The sequence below is a fragment of the Danio rerio genome, chromosome 8, assembly GCF_049306965.1.
Source record: "Danio rerio strain Tuebingen ecotype United States chromosome 8, GRCz12tu, whole genome shotgun sequence".
Lineage (NCBI taxonomy): Eukaryota > Metazoa > Chordata > Actinopteri > Cypriniformes > Danionidae > Danio > Danio rerio.
In genome coordinates, this window is record NC_133183.1 from 37710891 (window position 1) to 37731136 (window position 20246).

Here is a 20246-nt window from a genome sequence, read left to right on the forward strand (position 1 = left end):
AAATAAAACAGACACGCACAAAAAATGTGCGTACGCCTGCCAGAAAGCTGCCGTGAAGCTGCGCACATTCCCACGTTCAGTTCATCGTTAGTAAATCCAAACGTGAGCGATTCTGAGCGTGAAACCTGGCGTACGCAAAGTTTTTGTGCGTACGCAGCTTTGATACATGAGGCCCCAGATCTACACACACATTACCGTTTTTTAGTCAAAGTAAGGACCAGTTCTACACACACATTACCGGTTTTTAGGCAACGTGGGGATCAGATCAGCACCCTTACTAATATTAAATTTTAAACCTCAATCAAGTAATTTGACAGTAAACTGCTTTAGAATTTTCATTTGAAGAGCAGGTCAGTTTATAAGAAATGTAATTTGAATACAGAAGGAACCTCAAGATCCAAACAGGAAATGGTCCAGAATAGATTTAATAAATGTTATATTTATTATAAATAATTTCCACAAAACCTTTAAACACAAAAAAAGCAGTAAACACAAAATCCATGAAACTCTCTTGCTTGTCTAAAAGCAGTTCTCATTGGGTATAACAAGCTTCCACATAACTCTTCCATGTCTGCGTGCACATTTAGTTAAGTGCAATAGCAAATAATATTAAACGGTTAGTTCACCTCAAAATGAAGATTCTTTTATTAATTCCTCTCCTTCAAATTGTTTCAATCCCTTGCTGTCTATGGAGGATGAGGAGTTCTTGCACTTCATCTAAGTTATCTTCCTTTGAGTCTGAAGAAGAATGAAGGTCTCAGGGGATTAGAGTGAGATGAGGGCAAGTAATTAATAATATAATGTACATTTTTGGGTAAACTCTTAAAACCCACCAGTATGTTCTATTTCTGTTTCTGTCGTATTTTAACTATTGGAAAAAAAAACATTAAAAATATTTTAAAATATATTAATAAAGAACTGAACCCCACAAATGCAAAGAGACCTTCATCATATAACCAAGCCACCAAAACTCCAAATAGACATCATTTGTTAAGCATTAACTCTACATTAATAGTAAGCAGTTTATAAACACAGCTAGATGCTCTATTGTTGACTTATAAGCATGTGTAATGTGCTCAATTTTTGTGTTTTCATACTTTGTTTATAATTCATTTTTCATAACTAAATGAAGTATTGCATTATTTACAAACTGTCTAAGAATAATTGGTGTTTTTTAAGATCATTAAGAATGAGTAAATAAATGATTAAAAAACTATATAAATGAACATTTATACATTTACTATTCAGGCATATAATCAGGGCTAAAAAAAAAAGAAAAAAAAAAGAAAATCCAATCGGTTCCCTCTACACACAGCCCCACTCCTTGGTATCGAGCGCAGGCCCGGCCCTACATTTAGATGTTGTATAATATGAAATAGCAGTAAAAATTATGAAAATTGTTATGAAATAGTTTTTCAGTCATGTAGCCTAATACAAATATTTAGTACACTGCACAGTGCAATTATTATTTAAATTTATTATATCCATTATTATTAATATTAGTAAAATCTTTTTAAAAAATTTACTTTAGGCTATACTGCTATTTGCTCATGCAAAATTAAACACCAGAAAATATATCGTAGGCCTATATTAAGAGCTAAATTACAGTTAGCATCATAATTAGTTCAATTATGTGCTGTAGGCTATTGATTGACCAACACCCCCTGTATACAGTTTACACACTGCAGGTCTACAGTTCTGATGTGTATTTTGAATTACTTGTTTTAAATGACAGTAAGACATGCTATATTTAGTTTTTATAGTAAAATATACATTATAATCCAGTACAAAGTAAAATAATATTTATTAGTGGCCTATTGGCAGCGTATAGCCGTTAAGCTTATAGTCTAAGCATGTCATTTATTTATTATTAACATAAATTACAAACTAGCATCCTTATGATTTTATTTCGTTTCTGTATATTTTTATCAAACGAAAAATGCAATGATTTATACTTTGGTTTTAATTTTATTAGAAATTTAATAGCCGTTTAGGCAACACTACTTCTACATGTCATTGGCTCTGATTGCGTTTTTTACAGATAACCTATTTACAAAGATTTTTATTAAACAAGTGCACCACCACAAGATATTTTTGTAGGTGTAAAAATCTAAAAAGTATCATTATCATATTCTTGCCTTATTCATCTTTAATATAAATATAAAATTTAACACATTCATTGATTAAACTAGGGATGCTAACGATTACTCGATTGATTTATTGTCGGTAACCCTTTAAAACCGATAGACCTTATCGATGACCGATTAAGCATGGGCATTTAATAAGTTATGCTTTGCTCTTTGAGATGCGTCCACGATTTCACACATTACATAATCAAGTGTGCGCAGTTTAGGCTACGTTACCCTATGGAGTCGTGCACTCTCTTGACTTTGCATATTGGTTATGCACATATTGGTCATACCTATTATGCTCAGATCTCGTTTATCCGCTGGTGCTGCCATTAATCCGCTGGTCAAGTAATCAAAAAGTAGGCTACATGACGTTTAATTATGGGCAGGTTATTAAGACCAAACATTGGTTGTGCAAACTGTATTACGTTCTCTAAAATTTTAAAGTGTTTTAAGCTACATTATCTTTTATAGACTGGCATAGGCCTAAATACGCATCACGGCCAGACATTTATAGTTTATATAAAAACGAGCGTCACCGTCGCATTTGTTCACATGCTTTAAATTAATGCTTTTTGTCTCCCAAAAATAATATAATAAAGAGAACGATAAAATAACATTATTAACCGTTTAACTGTAAACATTTCTGTTCCGAACGATTAAAGTTGATCTTTTTTTTTCGGTTTTCGTTTCTGTTCCTGAAAAATGTCATTTGATTCTGTTTTTCGTTTCCGTTCCTTAAACCGGTTTGGAGCCCTGCATATAATACGTTTTTCTGCATGTTAAATAATGCTTTATTAACTCAACTTCATGTAGTTTTGAGATCTAATCTAAAGTGAGGAATATTGATGCTTTATAAATCCCTTATAAATGACAATTAAAGGCTCAGAATCATTCATTTATTCATTTATTTTCATTTTGGTTTTCTCTCTTTATTAATTCGGGGTCGCAACAGCGGATTGAACCACCAACTTATCCAGCACGTTTTTATGCAGCGGATGCCCTTCCAGCTGCAACCCATCCCTGGGACACATCCATACACATACACACTCATTTACTACGGACCATTTTAGGCTACCCAATTCACCTGTACCGCATGTAGGAGCACCTGGAGGAAACCCACACCAACACAGGGAGAACATGCAAACTTTACACAGAAATGCCAACTGACCCAGCCAGGGCTCGAACCAGCGACCTTCTTGCTGTGACAGCACTACCTACTGTGTATCAAATAAACAATAAGTATTTGCAATCATACCTAAACAAATACAATTACTGTAAATTTTAAACATTGCTGAATAACAGGAGTGTCGAAATACAACATCATTTGATAAAACAACAATATAATAATTTAACAATACATTACGTGTAAAGCAATTTTATATTTAGACAAGATTGCAATGATTTACTTTTCATTTGATACAGTTTCATTTGAGCATCTTGTAATAAGTAGAAATTAATAGTCATTTTTTCCCTGTATATAATGTAACTGAGCCTTATATTGTCATTTATAATGGATTTATAAAGCATGAATAGCCCTCGCTTTAGATTAGATCACAAAACTGCATGAAGTTGAGTTCATAAAGCATTTATTAACATACTAAACAACTTATTATATGCCTGAATAATAAGAATTATCAATGTTATTTTGAATAGTTTATTAATCATTTACTTGCACATTCTGAATTATCTAAAAAAAAAAACACCTACTACTTTTAAATATCTGGTTTGTTAATGATGTATTTTTCATTACTAAATTAAGTATTGCATTATTTACCAAGTATGAAAACAATCATTAAGCACATTATAATTGTGCTTATAAGTCAATAATATTTGTAATTTATATTTATAAATATAATTTATAAACTGCTTACTAATGTCTATTAATGTAGCGTTAATGCTTAACAAACGTTCAACTAACTATTTGCTAATGTTTCATAAATAATTCATTGTGTGCAGTTATTATAGTGTTACCCAACATTTATACATCTTATTAATCAGGCATATAGTAATGGTTACTCTGTCTAATAATAAATGCTTTATTAACTCAACTTCATGCAGTTTTGTGAGCTAATCTAAAGTGAGGACTATTGATGCTTTATAAATCCCTTATAAATGACAATTAAAATCTCAGCTATATTCTACACAGAAAAAAAGAAATAAATTAAAAGGGGGAGTGATTTATAGCTTTATATATATATATACATATATATATATATGGTGAAGCAGTGGCGCGGTAGGTAGTGCTGTCGCCTTACAGCAAGAAGGTCGCTGGGTCACTGGTTTGAACCTCGGTTCAGTTGGCATTTCTGTGAGAAGTTTTCATGTTTTCCCTGCATTCGTGTGGGTTTCCTCTGGGTGCAAAGGCACAGTCCAAAGACATGCTACAGGTGAATTGGGAAGGCTAAATTGTCCCTAGTGTATGAGTGTGACAGGCCCATATGACAGGCTGGCCGGAAGGTGTAAAAAAGTCGTTATCATATGGACAAGTCTAAAACTGAAGGCCTTGTTCCAAAAAGAGCCGACCCCGCAATCATACGGGACTAAGGCCAAAGAAGATATATATATATTTTTTTTTCCATTAATTTCAAGATACACAAATGAAACTATCTAATGAAAAATAAATCTTTGCAATCTTATCAAAATATAAAATTACTGTACAGTGCAAACATCACAGAAACACTGAAATGAATCTTGTCATATTGTTAATTGTTGTTTTGAAATGATGTTGTATTTTTATTTTGCAATGTTTAAACTTTACAGAATTTTTTAAATAAGATTGCAAAGATTTATTGTTCATTAGATACTGAGCCTTAAATTGACATTTATAAGGGATTTATCAACTATAAACAGTCCTTAGGTCACAAAACTGCATGAAGTTGTGTTATTATAGCATTTACTAACACACATGGTTACAATTACTATATGCCTGAATATAACATGTATAAATGCTCATTTGAATAGTTTATTAATCATTTAATAACTCATTCTGAATTATCTTAAAAACCACCAACTACTCTTATATACAAATAGTTTGTAAATAATGCAATACATAATATAGTAATGAAAAATGAATCAGTAACAAAGCATGAAAATACAATTAAGTCAAGTCAAGAATACAGCGTTTGAAGCTGTATTTATAAACTGCTTCCTAAAGTCTATTAATGTAGAGTTAGTGCTAAACTAATGATGTATAGTGTATACTTACTATAAAAGTGTTATTCAGATTTTTTATCTAAAGAGCCGAGATTCAGTTTTTAATATAAAAATCCAAAGCTGATCTCTGGTTTTTAGAGCCAATGGTTCAGCTTTCACCACAGCATGTACTTCCTGTTTGCTCCAGGATCTTCTCTTTATGGGACCTATGGGTGGTTAAAATATAAAAAAGTGGTTTTAGTTGCATAAATGTTCAGTCATTTTTACAACATGTGCTGTTATGTTAGTTTAATATTGTGATAGAAAATGCTAGAAAAATATGTCTTGCCTATTATTAAAAATACTTAAGATGGAGATGGATTTAAAAATACTTCCTAATAACTCCAAAACTGGTTAATGGGGTTACACTTTATTCCATAGTCCAGTTTAGACATTCTTCTAACTATGCGTAACTCTGCAACTACGTTAATTATCTCACCGTAAAGTATTATGTATTAGAGTATTTCAATAAGACTAACGCTCATCTGATTATCAGTAGAGTATTAGCAGACTGTTAGCTCAAGTTTAGCTCAAAACACTACACTGTAACAGATATCTGTTCATTACCAGTTCCTGTATTTTGTGATTTACAAGTGTTTTTTTTTTTTTTTTGTTTTTTTGTGGTGGTGAATTGCATTATGGGATGTTGATCTCTGCTCTGTGCACTTTTGATGTTGAAAATTCAACTCTACAGTTTAACAAAGTGACTTTTACTGACATTTTAGTAGTTTGAAATAATATAATGTATAAGAAATAATATATAGAGATAAATAAGTCTTTAGAATAACAGAAAATGTACCGGCAGTTTATTACAAGGTTTCTGTAGCATAATATACAACAACAACCCAAACAAAAAGTCACTTTTTTTTACTTTTTAAGATTAAAAGTTGTTGGAAGAAAGATCAAGATCCCATAATGCAATTCAAAAGCAGAAACAAACAGATTTCATAAAAACAAATTATGAAAAACTGCTAATTTAATTATTATTACTTATTTTTATTAATTTTAGAGTGTAGAGTATTAGCTGACAGTTAAGGTTACCTCAATAAAACCAACTCTCATTGGTCTCAGTAAATAGTACAGCAGACTGTTAGGTTACGCTCAAAATTAGTACAATATGACTAATTCTTATATAAATTTAGTAGAGCATTAGCAGTGTTGATTCTAACAGACAGTCTAATGGCTGTTAGTTGACAAGTAGTTGCAGTTACTTGTAGTTATTAGTAGTAGTAGTAGTAAAGTAAATTATCAAAATAAAGTGTAACCAGATATGCAATTAGTATATTTTTTCAAAGTATTTAGCAATATTGTTTAACTAACATGAAATGAGACATCAAGTGCAACTGTACTGAAATCATCATGGAAGTAATGTGCTTCTGTCCTGTTTTACCCTACATGTTATGTAAATGAGCTTGTGCATTTGGACTTGTACAATAAAACAAGTCAGTCACAAATTAACTTTAATGATCATACCTCTCTTTTTTGTGAATGCTGGGTCTGCATCACTATCTTCACAGACACTGTACCATGGTGATGATACTTGAGGGGACTCTGAAAGTAAAAATCAAGTCTGAGAGTTGACTTCTCTGCATAAAGCTTACCAAAATATTTATTTGATTTTGTGTTGTTCTTTTTAATGGGTAAAAGCGTGTGATGGTAGCTTAAAAATAGTTTTCAAACATAGCACATACATATCATGATAAAAATAAACATTCTGAAAAAAGAAAAAATCTGATCAGAAAAATAAATAATATTTTTACCTTTTAGATTGGACTTCACCTCCTCCAAAATCACGATCCAATGTAACTTTCTCTGAATGTAAAAACCCACACAAAAATACATCATTTAAAACAATATGGTATATGTTTGCAAATACAAATGTGTATATAACATCCAGAAAATCTGGCACTGTATTACATGTTTGTGTGTAAACCCACGATTTGATCAAGATTCCCCCCTTTAAAATCTGCTGAGCGTCTGTTTTCAAGTCCCAGAAAAACTGAGTTGTGGGAACAGAGCAGTTCTCTTCTGCAGTCATACAGTCATAACACACACATACATATGAAGAGTTTGGTTGCAAAATGCAACCAAACATTTGGACATTTGGATTTTTTGACATTTGGATTTTATTATTGGAAATCACTGTTCAGATGTACCTTAATCTATGTGTCAATTGCTGCCATTAATAACATTTAAGAATGCACATTTTAGGCCAAGTACAAAACGTATTTTTTTTCACAAAACGCAATATCCGTCAGACCAGTTTCTTTACAAAGTGCGATATAACAGTTAGAGAGCGTTCAGGATGCGGCGCGAGCTCAGCATCCCCTGGGAAGAGAGTCATCGCCGGTGAAGTGCTCAGAGTTTGTTCATTGATTTAGCGATAGAAGATGAAGTCTTCAACTTCACAAAAAATTATAAAAAGGCCACAAAAGTGGACCAGAATAAGATACTTCTGCGTCAACAATACACAAATGCAGCAGGGAACGAGTCTCCGCTGATGTCAAGAGAAGGCCTAGGAGCGCCTTTTTTCCTACTCCCCATCACAAGATACCTGTCTGCAAGTGTTCTTTATAAGTTTATTTTTTAAATAATTTCTTAAATGTAGCTGAGTAGCCTGTCTGAAGATTTAATTATGTGGTTGCAGCTATTATTTAAAATTTATTCTTGTTGTTGTTGATTTATTACAAAGGAACTTAAAGGGCACATGTTGTTATGGAGAAAACGGTTTAGCTTTTTTGCAACCAAATAAATAAGCTATTATTATTATTACAGTGAAATAATTCATTAAATATGACATAGCGAGGCAAGTTTGTGTCACGGACTCAGCTCCGCCCGCTCTAATCATACAGGTTTGGTTTTCTGCAGCGGTGTGGAAGGAGCCGCCCCCCACTCTTTCTGTACCAAGCTAAAGGTCATTTATCTAACTAACTTAATCTTACTTATCAAACAAAACATTGATTCACTAGCTTTTGGTAATGGTATTAATGTAGTATAATATAGCCTCAGGTGGATGTAGCGTTTTGCAAAAAAAAAAAAAAATAAAGTTACAGTATGTTATGTTGTGTACATTCTGGCCAAATCTAACTTAGAATCTTATTATTATTAATCAATCTTTGCATATATTATTCCATGTTTGACAATGTGGGTTGGATTAATATGTAGCATTTTGGCATGTCTTTTTTTACTTAATTATAGACATAAAATTAAATAAAAAATATCCTGGATTTGAAAATATTGTGTTCCTGGCCTTCACTGAGCTCAAGTTATAGTTTAATGTACAAAAATTGTGAATGAACTTGACAGTTGATGTCCTGAAAAATAATGTCAAAATTACCAACATTTTTTTAAATGGATATATCTCGTTCTGCAATTAACTCTTTATATACAGTTGAAGTCAGAATTATTAGCCCCCCTGAATTATTAGACAGCTTGTTTATTATTTCCCCAATTTCTGTTTAACGGAGAGAAGATTTTTTTCAACACATTTCTAAACATAATAGTTTTAATAACTATTTCTAATAATCATTTCTAATAATGGACTTATTTTCTCTTTGCCATGACGACAGTAAATAATATTAGACTAGATATTCTTTAAGACACTTCTATACAGCTTAAAGTGAAATTTAAAGGCTTCACTGGGGTAATTAGGTTAACTAGACAGGTTAGGGTAATTAGTCAAGTTATTGTATAATGATGGTTTGTTCTGTAGATTATCGAGAAAAAAATATAGCTTAAAGAGGCTAATAATTTTGTCCCTTAAACGGTGTTTAAAAAAATGTAAACTGTTTTTATTCTAGTCAAAATAAAACAAATAAGACTTTCTCCAGAAGAAAAAAATATTATCAGACACACTGTGAAAATTTCCTTGCTCTGTTAAACATCGTTTAGGAAATATTTAAAAAAGAAGAGAAAAATTCCAAGGGGTCTAATAATTCTGACTTCAACTGTATATATATATATATATATATATATATATATATATATATATATATATATATATATATATATATATATATATATATATATATATATGAAAGTATATACAGTTGAAGTCAGCCCACCTTTTTAAAACTTTTTTACAAATATTTCCCAAATGATGTGTAACAGAGCAGGGAATTTTTTCATAGTATGTCTGATAATATTTTTTTCTTCTGGAGAAAGTCTTATTTGTTTTATTTCAGCTAGAATAAAAGCAGTTTTAATTTTTTATGAACCATTTTAAGGTCAATATTATTATCCCTCCAATAACTTGCCTAGTTACCCTAATTAACTTAGTGAAGCCTTTAAATGTCACTTTAAGCTGTATAGAAGTGTCTTGAAAAATATCTAGTCAAATAATTTTTACTGTCATCATGGCAAAGAGAAAATAAATCAGTTATTAGAGATGAGTTATTAACACTGTTATGAATAGAAATGTGTTTAAAAAATCTGCTTTCCATTAAACAGAAATTTAGTACAAGAAATAAACAAGGGGGCTAATAATTCTGACTTCAACTGTATATAATTAAAAATAAATATTTTATATATAATTTTATAAATATTTTATAAAAAAATATTTTATATATTTTTATATATAATTTATAATTTTTATTTTGAAAAATATAATTTAGACAGTAGTACTCAAGGGTCCAGGGGTCTGTTCTTCGGACCTCGCTTAAATAATCTAAGAATATATTACAGATCCTGGATCTTTTAATCTTGATAACTCATCTTAGGCTAATTTGGTTCTTCAAAAAAGCTTGCGAATCAGATTAAACTGATCTGAGAGGTGTTGTGACTGTGTGTTGTGACAGATCTATCGATCCTCAAAATCATTATCAGCAATACAACGATTGGCTGACGGCACAGCAGCTTGATGACATCTGATTAATGCACAGTTATCAAAATTACATGAAATCCGTAGTAAACGGTTCGTTGAATCTGATATGCAATAACAGAGTTGTGAGTTACGTGCTGGAGCAGAGCAGTTCTCTTCCTCTGTCATATGGTCATCCTTCAATAAAAGCTGAATATAAAAAATATATATTAGTTAGACAGCAGTACTCAAGGGTCGCGGTCCCCGTTATGTCAGACCTTACTGTGTGTGTATTGAGGACTAAGTGTGTTTCACAGCTTCTCTAACATGCCTCTGGTCCCCACAATGTCAGTGCATATGTTCACCAATTAGGACACACACTCTGTTTCATTTCTATATTTTGATTAAGTTAAATAATTACAATTAAATACACCACTACTACAACAACAACTACTATTACTACTACAACTAATAATAATAATAATAATAATAATAATAATAATAATAATAATAATAATTGTTATTATTATTATTATAAACACACCTCAGAGTTGTGGTTCTCCTACTGGAGCAGAGCAGTTCTCTTCCTCTGTCATATGGTCATCCTTCAATAAAAGCTGAAAAAAAAAAAATATATATATATATATTTTAGTTAGACAGTAGTACTCAAGGGTCCCGGTCCCCACTACGTCAGACATTACTGTGTGTATTCAGGACTAAGTGTGTTTCACAGCTTCTCTAACATGCCTCTGGTCCCCACAATGTTACACTAGTGCATACATTCATACATTAGGACACACACTCTGTTTCATTTCTAGATTTTCATTAAGTTAAATAATTACAATTAAATGCACTACTACTACTACAACAACAACTACTACAACTACTACTACTAATAAAAATAATAACAACAACATTAAACACACCTCATCAGAGAGTTGTGGGTCACGTACTGGAGCAGAGCAGTTCTCTTCCTCTGTCATATGGTCATCCTTCAATCAAAGCTGAATAAAAAAAATAAAAAAAAATATATTAGTTAGACAGCAGTACTCAAGGGTCCCGGTCCCCACTATGTCAGACCTTACTGTGTGTATTCAGGACTAAGTGTGTTTTACAGCTTCTCTAACATGCCTCTGGTCCCCACAAAGTCAGTGCATATGTTCACCAATTAGGACACACACTCTGTTTCATTTCTATATTTTGATTAAGTTAAATAATTACAATTAAATGCACTACTACTACAGCAACAACATCTACTACTACTACTACTACTACTACTAATAATAATAATACTAATAAACATACCTCATCAGAGAGTTGTCGGAGCAGTTTTCTTCTGCAGTCATATGGGCATCTTTCAATGAAAGCTATTTAAAAACAGCTTTGTTATATAAGTCATGTCATGACTATAAAGCTTTCATGACAGTCTTATGAACCCCCCTTTAAAGTAAAGCATTACCCAATTAATTAAACTTTTTTACCCATTAAGACAAGAAGAAGATATTAAGAGATTGATTTCATTATCTCTTATGGATGATGCAAACTCTTTATTTTTGAACAGATTTACCCTTAATCTATATTAACATTAAAAAACTCTTAGCTTTGCTGAATGTATTAAGGATTAATGTATTAAGTAATCAAAATGTCAAACCTTTCTCCAAGGCCAATCACATGCGCCATAGTCAAACGTTATTTCCTCTCCAAAGAAAATATCCCTGATTGCAAAAAGGCACAAATGAGGTTTTCTCTGAACAACGATCTTATTGACAGTGCAGTTAGGGTGCAGATCGTCCTCATGATCGGCATCAATGCTGCAAAACTAAGAGAAAAGAGCAAGCAACATTTTAATTATGCCCTCTCATAGCAATAAAAAGCTAAACTATGGCATGAATACAAACACAATGAATATAATATATACATGTACATTTGAATGGGGAAAACACTTAACCACCTGTTCTTGTTTTACCATATAAAGTCAAACATAAAGACAGTATTTTTATTATATCTCATATATGCTTTGCTTCCACAAGCTCTATCATTTGTACTCAACCACAAAACTTCCTTTAATAAATGTGGACAACGCAAACTCTGACCTAAAAGATTTAATGAAATGTGTAGGGTTCAAAATCTATGTACCATTACAGATATTTACTGTGATAATAAATGGTAAATTACTGTTCAACCATTACTGCCCCATTTACTCTGATGCTTTATGTTGCAATTTTATATTTATTTTATCTCTGTGTTTTCTTTGGTTCCTTTTGTGTTCTTAACATTGAGTATCAGGAGTCAACCAATGCCACAGAGCTTATTAAAAGGTAAGTGTAAGATATGGACAAAATGCATTTATAGGCAAAAATATTCACACAGAGCAAAGAAATTGTCACAATAATTTTTATAACTTTGTTTAGTTTTTCTATAATAATTCTAATTTAATTGCCTAGTTTGACCTATAGTTAAGATTTTAAATTGCACTTTCAACTGAATATTAGTATTTTGCTAAATAACTAGTAAAAATGTGTTATTTAAAAAAAATATATATATCTTAAACAACACGCACATACATTTTTGCAGAGACTCAATGAACTTGTCTGGAAAACTGGCAAGTAAAAGTGCCATTAACAGTATAAAGGCTTTCCTAAATAAATGTATAAATCATGATATTTGTTGTGTTTTTTAATATTACTACAGATTTGGAACGACATGAGAATCAGATTATTATTTTTTTTTTGTCTATGGATGAAGTTTATATTATAGTATATTTTTTATTGCTTTTATTAAACGATATGTGCATAACTGTGATAAATGTAGGCAGATGCTTTGAAAATATGCTATGTACCAGGGGTGTCAAACTCCTGAAGGCCACAGCCTAGTAGAATTTAGTTCTAGCCCTGCTTCAACACACTACCTTTAGATTTAGTTTGATCAGGTGTGTTTAGTTAGTATAACTGCACTGTTACTCTGTAGATTGTGCAGTAAATAACTGTAAAAAACAATGATTTAGGCATCACCACACACTCCCACAGGCTGTCCGTCTTATTCTAAACACAAAGGTGTTAGAAAGAGTTTTCAGAAAATACTGGCCCTTTAAGAGAGCCAGGTGTTTGATTTGTTTACTGCTGAGTGTGCTCTATTCTCTGTCTATCAATTCAGATGTAGAGTCTGATATGTTTTAGGCCTTAAATAAGAATCTAAAATGAGTAAGTAAAATGTGTTCAAATGTTTTTGAGGGTTTATAAAATAAGGCTGTGTTTTAAGTTATATTTTTGTTATCTTGAACTGTGTACTTGAAAGCTACATTGTTAGCTAGTTAGCCTCTCCTCATATAACTTCTTACATTACTTTTGTTTAAGTATTTATTGGATATTGCATACTGCCATAATGTACAGATGCTAACAGTTGTATGTATCTTTCTGGCAACTAAGCCAAAATTAAATTCCTTCATCTCAGTAAGGTAACATGTGCACATCATCACAGGGAATCACAAAAATATGATACACATAGCCATCCACATACAAAAGCTCCACTGTCCGGTCCCAGGTTGTGAGTTTGTTGCTAAGTATTTTTCAGAGCAGTGTTTCCACCTATGAATTTATATTAGAAATAATAAAAAAGTTTGTTGTCATGAGATAATTATAACAATAAAAGATTGGATTCTTTGGTTTTTCGGTGTTGCCAACTTTATTTTTGTTTTCTATAATTATTTTAAACTTTTTGAGATTTGACAGAGCTTTTAATTATTTAAAACTTTAAAATTTAAAAGAATTATTTTGTGTTTTTTGCTGTTCAGTTTTTTTTTTTTTTTTTTGCATAGTCAGCATTGAGGAGAGAGTAACACATTTCACTGCAGCACTTTGTGTGTGTGTGTGTGTGTGTGTGTGTGTGTTTATTGGATATGTGATTGTGATAAATGTTGGCAGTTGCTTTCAAAGTATGCTATATACCAGGGGTGCTTAATCCTATGAGGTGCCGTATAGGATTTAAATCAAACTTTGCTTATCAACACATACATAATACACGTGTATATACACCTATTAATTACTCGCATATACACCTATACTGAATGTTCAAAACAACATGGATGAAACTTGTGTATATACATATAAACTTGATGCATGAATACACCCACATACACACGCGCATACATATAAACTCGATCCTAACATAAACACTCACATTAACACACGCACATAAATATAAACTTGCTGCATGCAAACACACCTATACACACTCGCATATACATATAAACTCGATTCTCGCATAAATACCCACATTTACATGCACATACATATAAACTCGCAGCATGCAAACACACCTATACATACTCGCATATACATATAAACTCGGTCTATGCATATACACCCTCAACAACACGCGCACATACACAAACTCACTGCATGCAGACACACCTACAACATCTCGCGCAAACATACAAAAAAATAAAATAAAAAAATACACAAACATTTATCACGAATCTGGTTATTGCAAAGCTTATGAAATAGAAATAATGTGATTAATAGAGGGATTAAATATGTTAAATTATGAACATATGTTATATAAAATATTAGTCTATATAAATAGACTATTCAAAATAAGAAATACTTTTATTTAAAACCTTTTCATTTAGTTAGGTAATTACATACACAAATATAAATGGACAGATAGAACCCTTAAAGGACGTTCAAAAAGCAACCAGAATTATAAATATAAATGTATACTCAAACTAAACTCCTCTTTTCTATTGCAAATGTTAAAGGGTCACGAAACACCAAAACACATGTGTTGAGCTGTTGACAGTGGTATATGTGTCCCACACTGCTAAAAACACTATTAGGACACCTATATTTCACTAAAAAGTGTAAATTGGTTGTTTTTGCGTTATTTCAAGCAAATTCGTACTTCCGGTTTGAAACAAATTTTTGAAGCTGCGTCACGGCCATGACATAATAGCCTGTATTCCAGCGTGCAGACTGGACATCTGTGCCAGAGTGAGTCTTATTACGTCTTACAGTGTGCTGCATTAATGCATGAGTAAAGCTTAGTTCAAACCAATCAGCGCGCTCTATTGTGCAACTTCATTAATATTCATTACTGTCAGAGTGTAGAGGACAGAGACGCCACGTTGTGTTGGCAAAACAAGCGTGAAGTGTTGCTTTTATAGTTTGCTGCCGTTAAGTTTCGTTTTCATTTTCTCTCTGTGAGAGCTCAGACTCACGTGTGGATTAACAGTGTACGCGACGCGCGACAACAATAACTTACGTGTCTAAGGAGGATTATTGTTTACCTGAGAGCTGTTCCAGATTCGCTTTAGTCTCCTCTTAATAAAGACGCGGCTCTAGTTGCTGGTGATTGTCCTGTCTCTACAGATTTGGTAAGTGAGCGACCAGTGCTCTTTGTTTATTCAGTTCGTATTTTATTCGTATCAAACAAACTATTGCAACGAGTGTAAACAAGTTAGCACTAACAGTTACAACCAAACTATAACCTCGTGTTGGATTTTGTGACCGGAATAACACACGCGGCTTTCTGACGCTACCTGCTGTGTGCATCTAAGTTTCCGGGAAATGCTGAGTTTTTTTTTTTTCTCTCATTCGCTGTGCGGTATCAAACATTGCATGAAAAATACACGCTTACAGCAGATCCTCGAATCAAATATCACGTTTGTCGGGAGGGACATGAATGAATTCCCTGAATGAAAGAGCCAAACTGCAGTTAAAGTCCACTATTTAATAATTTGGCAAATAATTCGACTACAGATGTCCATGTAAACACAGTCACATTGTCTGCTGTGGTTGTGTGTTTTGACTCTGAAATCCAGCGCGCCCAAATAGACACTCCCACACCAAGCCTCTTTTGTTCCTCCGACACTCCCCCCTAAACAGAGCTGGACACGCCCACTTTTCTGACTTTTTCCAAAGTAGAGGTGTGAAAACACCCTGCTGAAACGAGGGGGTTTCATGGCCCTTTAATGTAGCCTATAGTCTTCTTGTTTTGTTTTTTACATGTTTATAATTATTATGCTTTTTATATGTTTTTACAATGTGGGTGTCAAAATTGCAAGATTTTGGTATCATTTTGATTGTTAATTATTCAGCATATACAAAAAACAAACTAAAAAAAAAAAAAAAAACGCTGATTAAAAGTCTCTGCTCATCATGTTGGTCAAGTTAACCTCCATGGAAAAGCTACATATATATTATCTGGACACTCCTTTTGTGTTTAATAAGTACTACTTATATTTTTACAGCAGCTGACATCCAGCATTTTGGGGCGTTGGCCTGTTTATTGGTGACAGGAAAACCCACTTAAGTGCATTCCTGCCCCCTACTGGACATAAGTGTGTATCATAACCCTTGACGAATAGTGACACCAATAATAAAACAAACATAAAAAACTAATATTAGACAAACATATTTTATTCAAAATGATTACTTAAGCAACTTTATATTTATTAAACCATAATACCATTTCCAATAATTTAATTGCATAATAAACCTTTAATTTTGCAGGAGCATTCCTTTGCATTACCTTTTTATTTATTTATTTTTTAGAATTAGCATAATCTATTTTCATATTTCAACAGATGTAATTCCTCTATTAATCGCATTATTTCTGTTTCTTAAGGTTTGCAATAACCTGATTCATGACAAATAATAATCTTGTTCATTACACTCAAAGGACTTTTACGTTGAAATTAAACGACTTCCTTTTAAAGTGAAATAACTTCCTTTTACTGTGAAAATTCATGCATACACACATATGAAATCACTTGCATATATGTATATACACAACTGTATATATGTTTGTGAATTTTATTTTGTATGTTTGCACAAGTGTCATTTGGGTGTTTATGCACACATCAAGTTTATATTCTTATGTGAGAGTTTATGGGTGTATATGCATAGATCAAGTTTATATGTATATGCGAGTGTGTATAGGTGTGTTTGCATGCAGCAAGTTTATATGTATGTGCGTGTGTTAATGTGGGTGTTTATGTAAGGATCGAGTTTATATGTATGCGCGTGTGTATGTGGATGTATTCATGCGTCAAGTTTATATGTATATACACAAGTTTCATCCATGTTGCTTTGAACATTCAGTATAGGTGTATATGCGAGTAATTAATAGGTGTATATACACGTGTTTTATGTATGTGTTGATAAGCAAAGTTTGATTTAAATCCTATACGGCACCTCATATAATCCTGTTCCTGGAGATCTACCTTACTGCAGATTTCAGTTGCTATCCATATCAAACACACCTAAACCAATTAATTAGGACCTGAACACCACGTGATAATTACAGGCAGGTGTGTTTGATATGGGTAGCAACTGAAATCTGCAGGAACGTAGATCTCCAGGAACAGGATTGAGCACCCCTGCTATATACCATGGGGGTCAAACTCCAAGTTCCTGGAGAACTGCAGCGCAGCAGAGTTTAGTTCCCACCCTGCTTCAACATTACCTGTAGATTTCTAACAAGCCTTAATTAGTTTGATCAGGTGTGTTTAATTAGAGTTACAGCTTAAAGTCCCGGTCACACTGCACTTTTCTCCCTATAGACTTCCATTCATACGCATGTGAATGCTGCAGATCTGGAATGCATGCTCATGTGACAAATTTTACAGTTTGCAGCATTGGAAAGTTCAAGCTTGGAGATCTCTGACCTGCGAAATCACATCATGTGATTGCTTGAGACTAATCAAAGATCAAACCATGACCTGTCTGAACAGAAATTATGGACCAGTTGTTTGCTTTTTCAATCTCTAAATATTTTGTTTAATCCCACTCCTATTCGCAGAGCCATATGACAGAATATTGCATGCTTAAACGTTAGTTTGACTGCAGCCTTGCTGTGCAGACCTGTGGCTCTCAGTAATATGTATGATGATATTTATATCTGCTGATTTCTTAATTTTGTTATACATTTTCTGTTTTATATTTGTTTGCTGCCAAAACAATAAAATAAATTTGTCAGAATTTACAACTTAATTAATTTAAAGAATTAATAACAGGTAAGAATACTAATTAATTTTAGTAACACCTTGACATACTATTGTGTATGCAGTATAATGCTGTGAGTTGTAACACTACAGTACAGTAATTAACTGTACACAGTTTCCAGTTAGTTACCACTGCTTCTCTATTACAGTAATTAACTGGCAACACTGTTGCCAGCCACTCACTGTATGGTTCAGTTTCAGTAATTAACTGGCAACACTGTTGCCAGTTACTTACTGTAACCAAACTTTTACAGTGAGTAGCTGGCAACAGTGTTGCCAGTGTTCTACTGTAAAAAAGCCTGGTAAGGTCTAACAGTGTACAAAAACCTCACATTAGCATCCTCTCTGTGTGTGAATTATAAATACAGTAAACCTTTTGAAGTGGATCAGAACCTTTCCTCAATGTTGTTCTAATACTATTGAACACCTGTTCTTCTTGCTTAGGACAGTTTTAAAGAACTTTTTTTCCACTTTAATTGTTTACAGGTCACACTTTACAATCAGGTTTTATTAGTTAATGTACTTACTAACATGACCTAGTAATGAACAATGCATGTACAGCATTTATTAATCAGTTTAACATTTACTAATTACTAATGCATTATTCAAATCTAAATTCATGCTTGTACCAGTAATAATGCATTGCAATAATTAATGCATTGTGCGTGTTCAACTAGTAATGAACAACTTTATTTTCATTTACTAAAGTTAACAAACATGAACAAATACTGTAATAAAGTATTATTTATTGTTCATGTTAGTAAATGCATTAACCAGCATTAACTAATTTAACCTTATTGTAAAAGGCTACCAGTTGACAGCAAATAAATAAATAAAACACACACAGTGAACATTTATGTACTTTTATATATGTTTTACACTAAGTTGGAGTTTATTATAATTATTTATCTAAAATAAAACGTTTCTACACGTCATAGAACAATAAATTAAGTACATTTCTAGGACCAGATAGCCCCACATTTTAATTATAACCTCTATATTACTACATTAACGTATAAATAGTATATAATAGTGTTATTTCAGGATTAACGTTAAATGTTTAAAGCAATTAACCATTTAAAAAGTACGATACAAGAACTATGAAAACATACCTTAGTAACCTTCTATATATTCGGTTTCCAGTGAATGGGTCTTGTCAGTGGAGCTGGTGATGTGTTTCTCCGCATCTTTTAATGGTTTTATCCTCCGTCGATCCATTTAGCCGCCCGGTGATTGGTGACTGTCTGACCGCGGCTCATGCACTCCACCCCGGCCTCTGACTCACGTAGCACCGGGCAGTTAGCACGTTAGCACATTAGCGCGAGTAACTTTTACTCGTGTAAACAAGTTAAATTACATACCGAACTGTAGTTTGTGTCTTATCAGTGTTATATTAATACGTAATTTGAAACAACATCGATTAAAACACCCAGGAAATTCGTTAAAACATTTAATTAACTATACCTGATAACTGTCAAAATATGCAACATAAGTATTTGTCATATAACCTATTTTATTACATTATGATGGTGAAAAACATTCTAACTTACCCAAAAATTCGAATAATTTGATGATAGATCTTAATTAAGTTGATTAAAGTCGGATTCATTTATGAGATTGCGCATGTGCAGTAGACAGAGTGTGTGTGAATTGCGTCGTGTGTGTCAGGGTGCAGTACCGCCATCCGACTACAGGACCGCTATAGAGCAGTGCGCCGACACACACTTACACACTCAATTCAGGTAAATGGTCAAGGTGGGGATCAGTGAAAAAACTGCACTAGGCATATCAGCAACGCCCCCTGAGTCTTTTAAAGGCAAAACATAGTGGGGACCGGGCGATCGGTCCCCACTATGTTTTTGGTCCCCACTTTGTGAGTGTGCTATCATGCTGAGGTCCCCACCATGTAATAAAAACAAACACACACACACACACACACACACACACATATATATATATATATATATATATATATATATATATATATATATATATATATATCCATGGGCCACTGTAAAGTAATATGGTTCTGTCATAACGTTTTGAATGAAAATCTGCATTTGGATAAGACACCTTTAGTATCGTTTTGATTTTAAGGCATAATAAAGATCAAATGCAAGTA

The 20246-nt window shown here is 32.7% G+C and overlaps 1 long non-coding RNA gene across 4 annotated transcripts; it reads right to left on the bottom strand.

The window, feature by feature from the left end:
* Positions 1-423: 423 nt before the first annotated feature.
* LOC141375778 (uncharacterized) lies at positions 424-19787 on the bottom strand. Of its 4 annotated transcripts, XR_012384579.1 has the most exons (12): positions 19675-19787; positions 19237-19400; positions 11774-11941; positions 11428-11489; positions 11049-11126; positions 10667-10739; positions 10278-10332; positions 7085-7136; positions 6798-6875; positions 5338-5491; positions 834-868; positions 424-738 (listed from the first exon to the last, which is right to left on the bottom strand). It is a non-coding gene; the product is annotated as an uncharacterized lncRNA (long non-coding RNA). The 4 variants fall into 4 exon arrangements; XR_012384580.1 differs by lacking the exons at positions 424-738; positions 834-868 and having other exon boundaries at positions 4518-5491; positions 19237-19404; XR_012384582.1 differs by lacking the exons at positions 424-738; positions 834-868; positions 10278-10332 and having other exon boundaries at positions 4708-5491.
* Between the last annotated feature and the right edge of the window lie 459 nt (positions 19788-20246).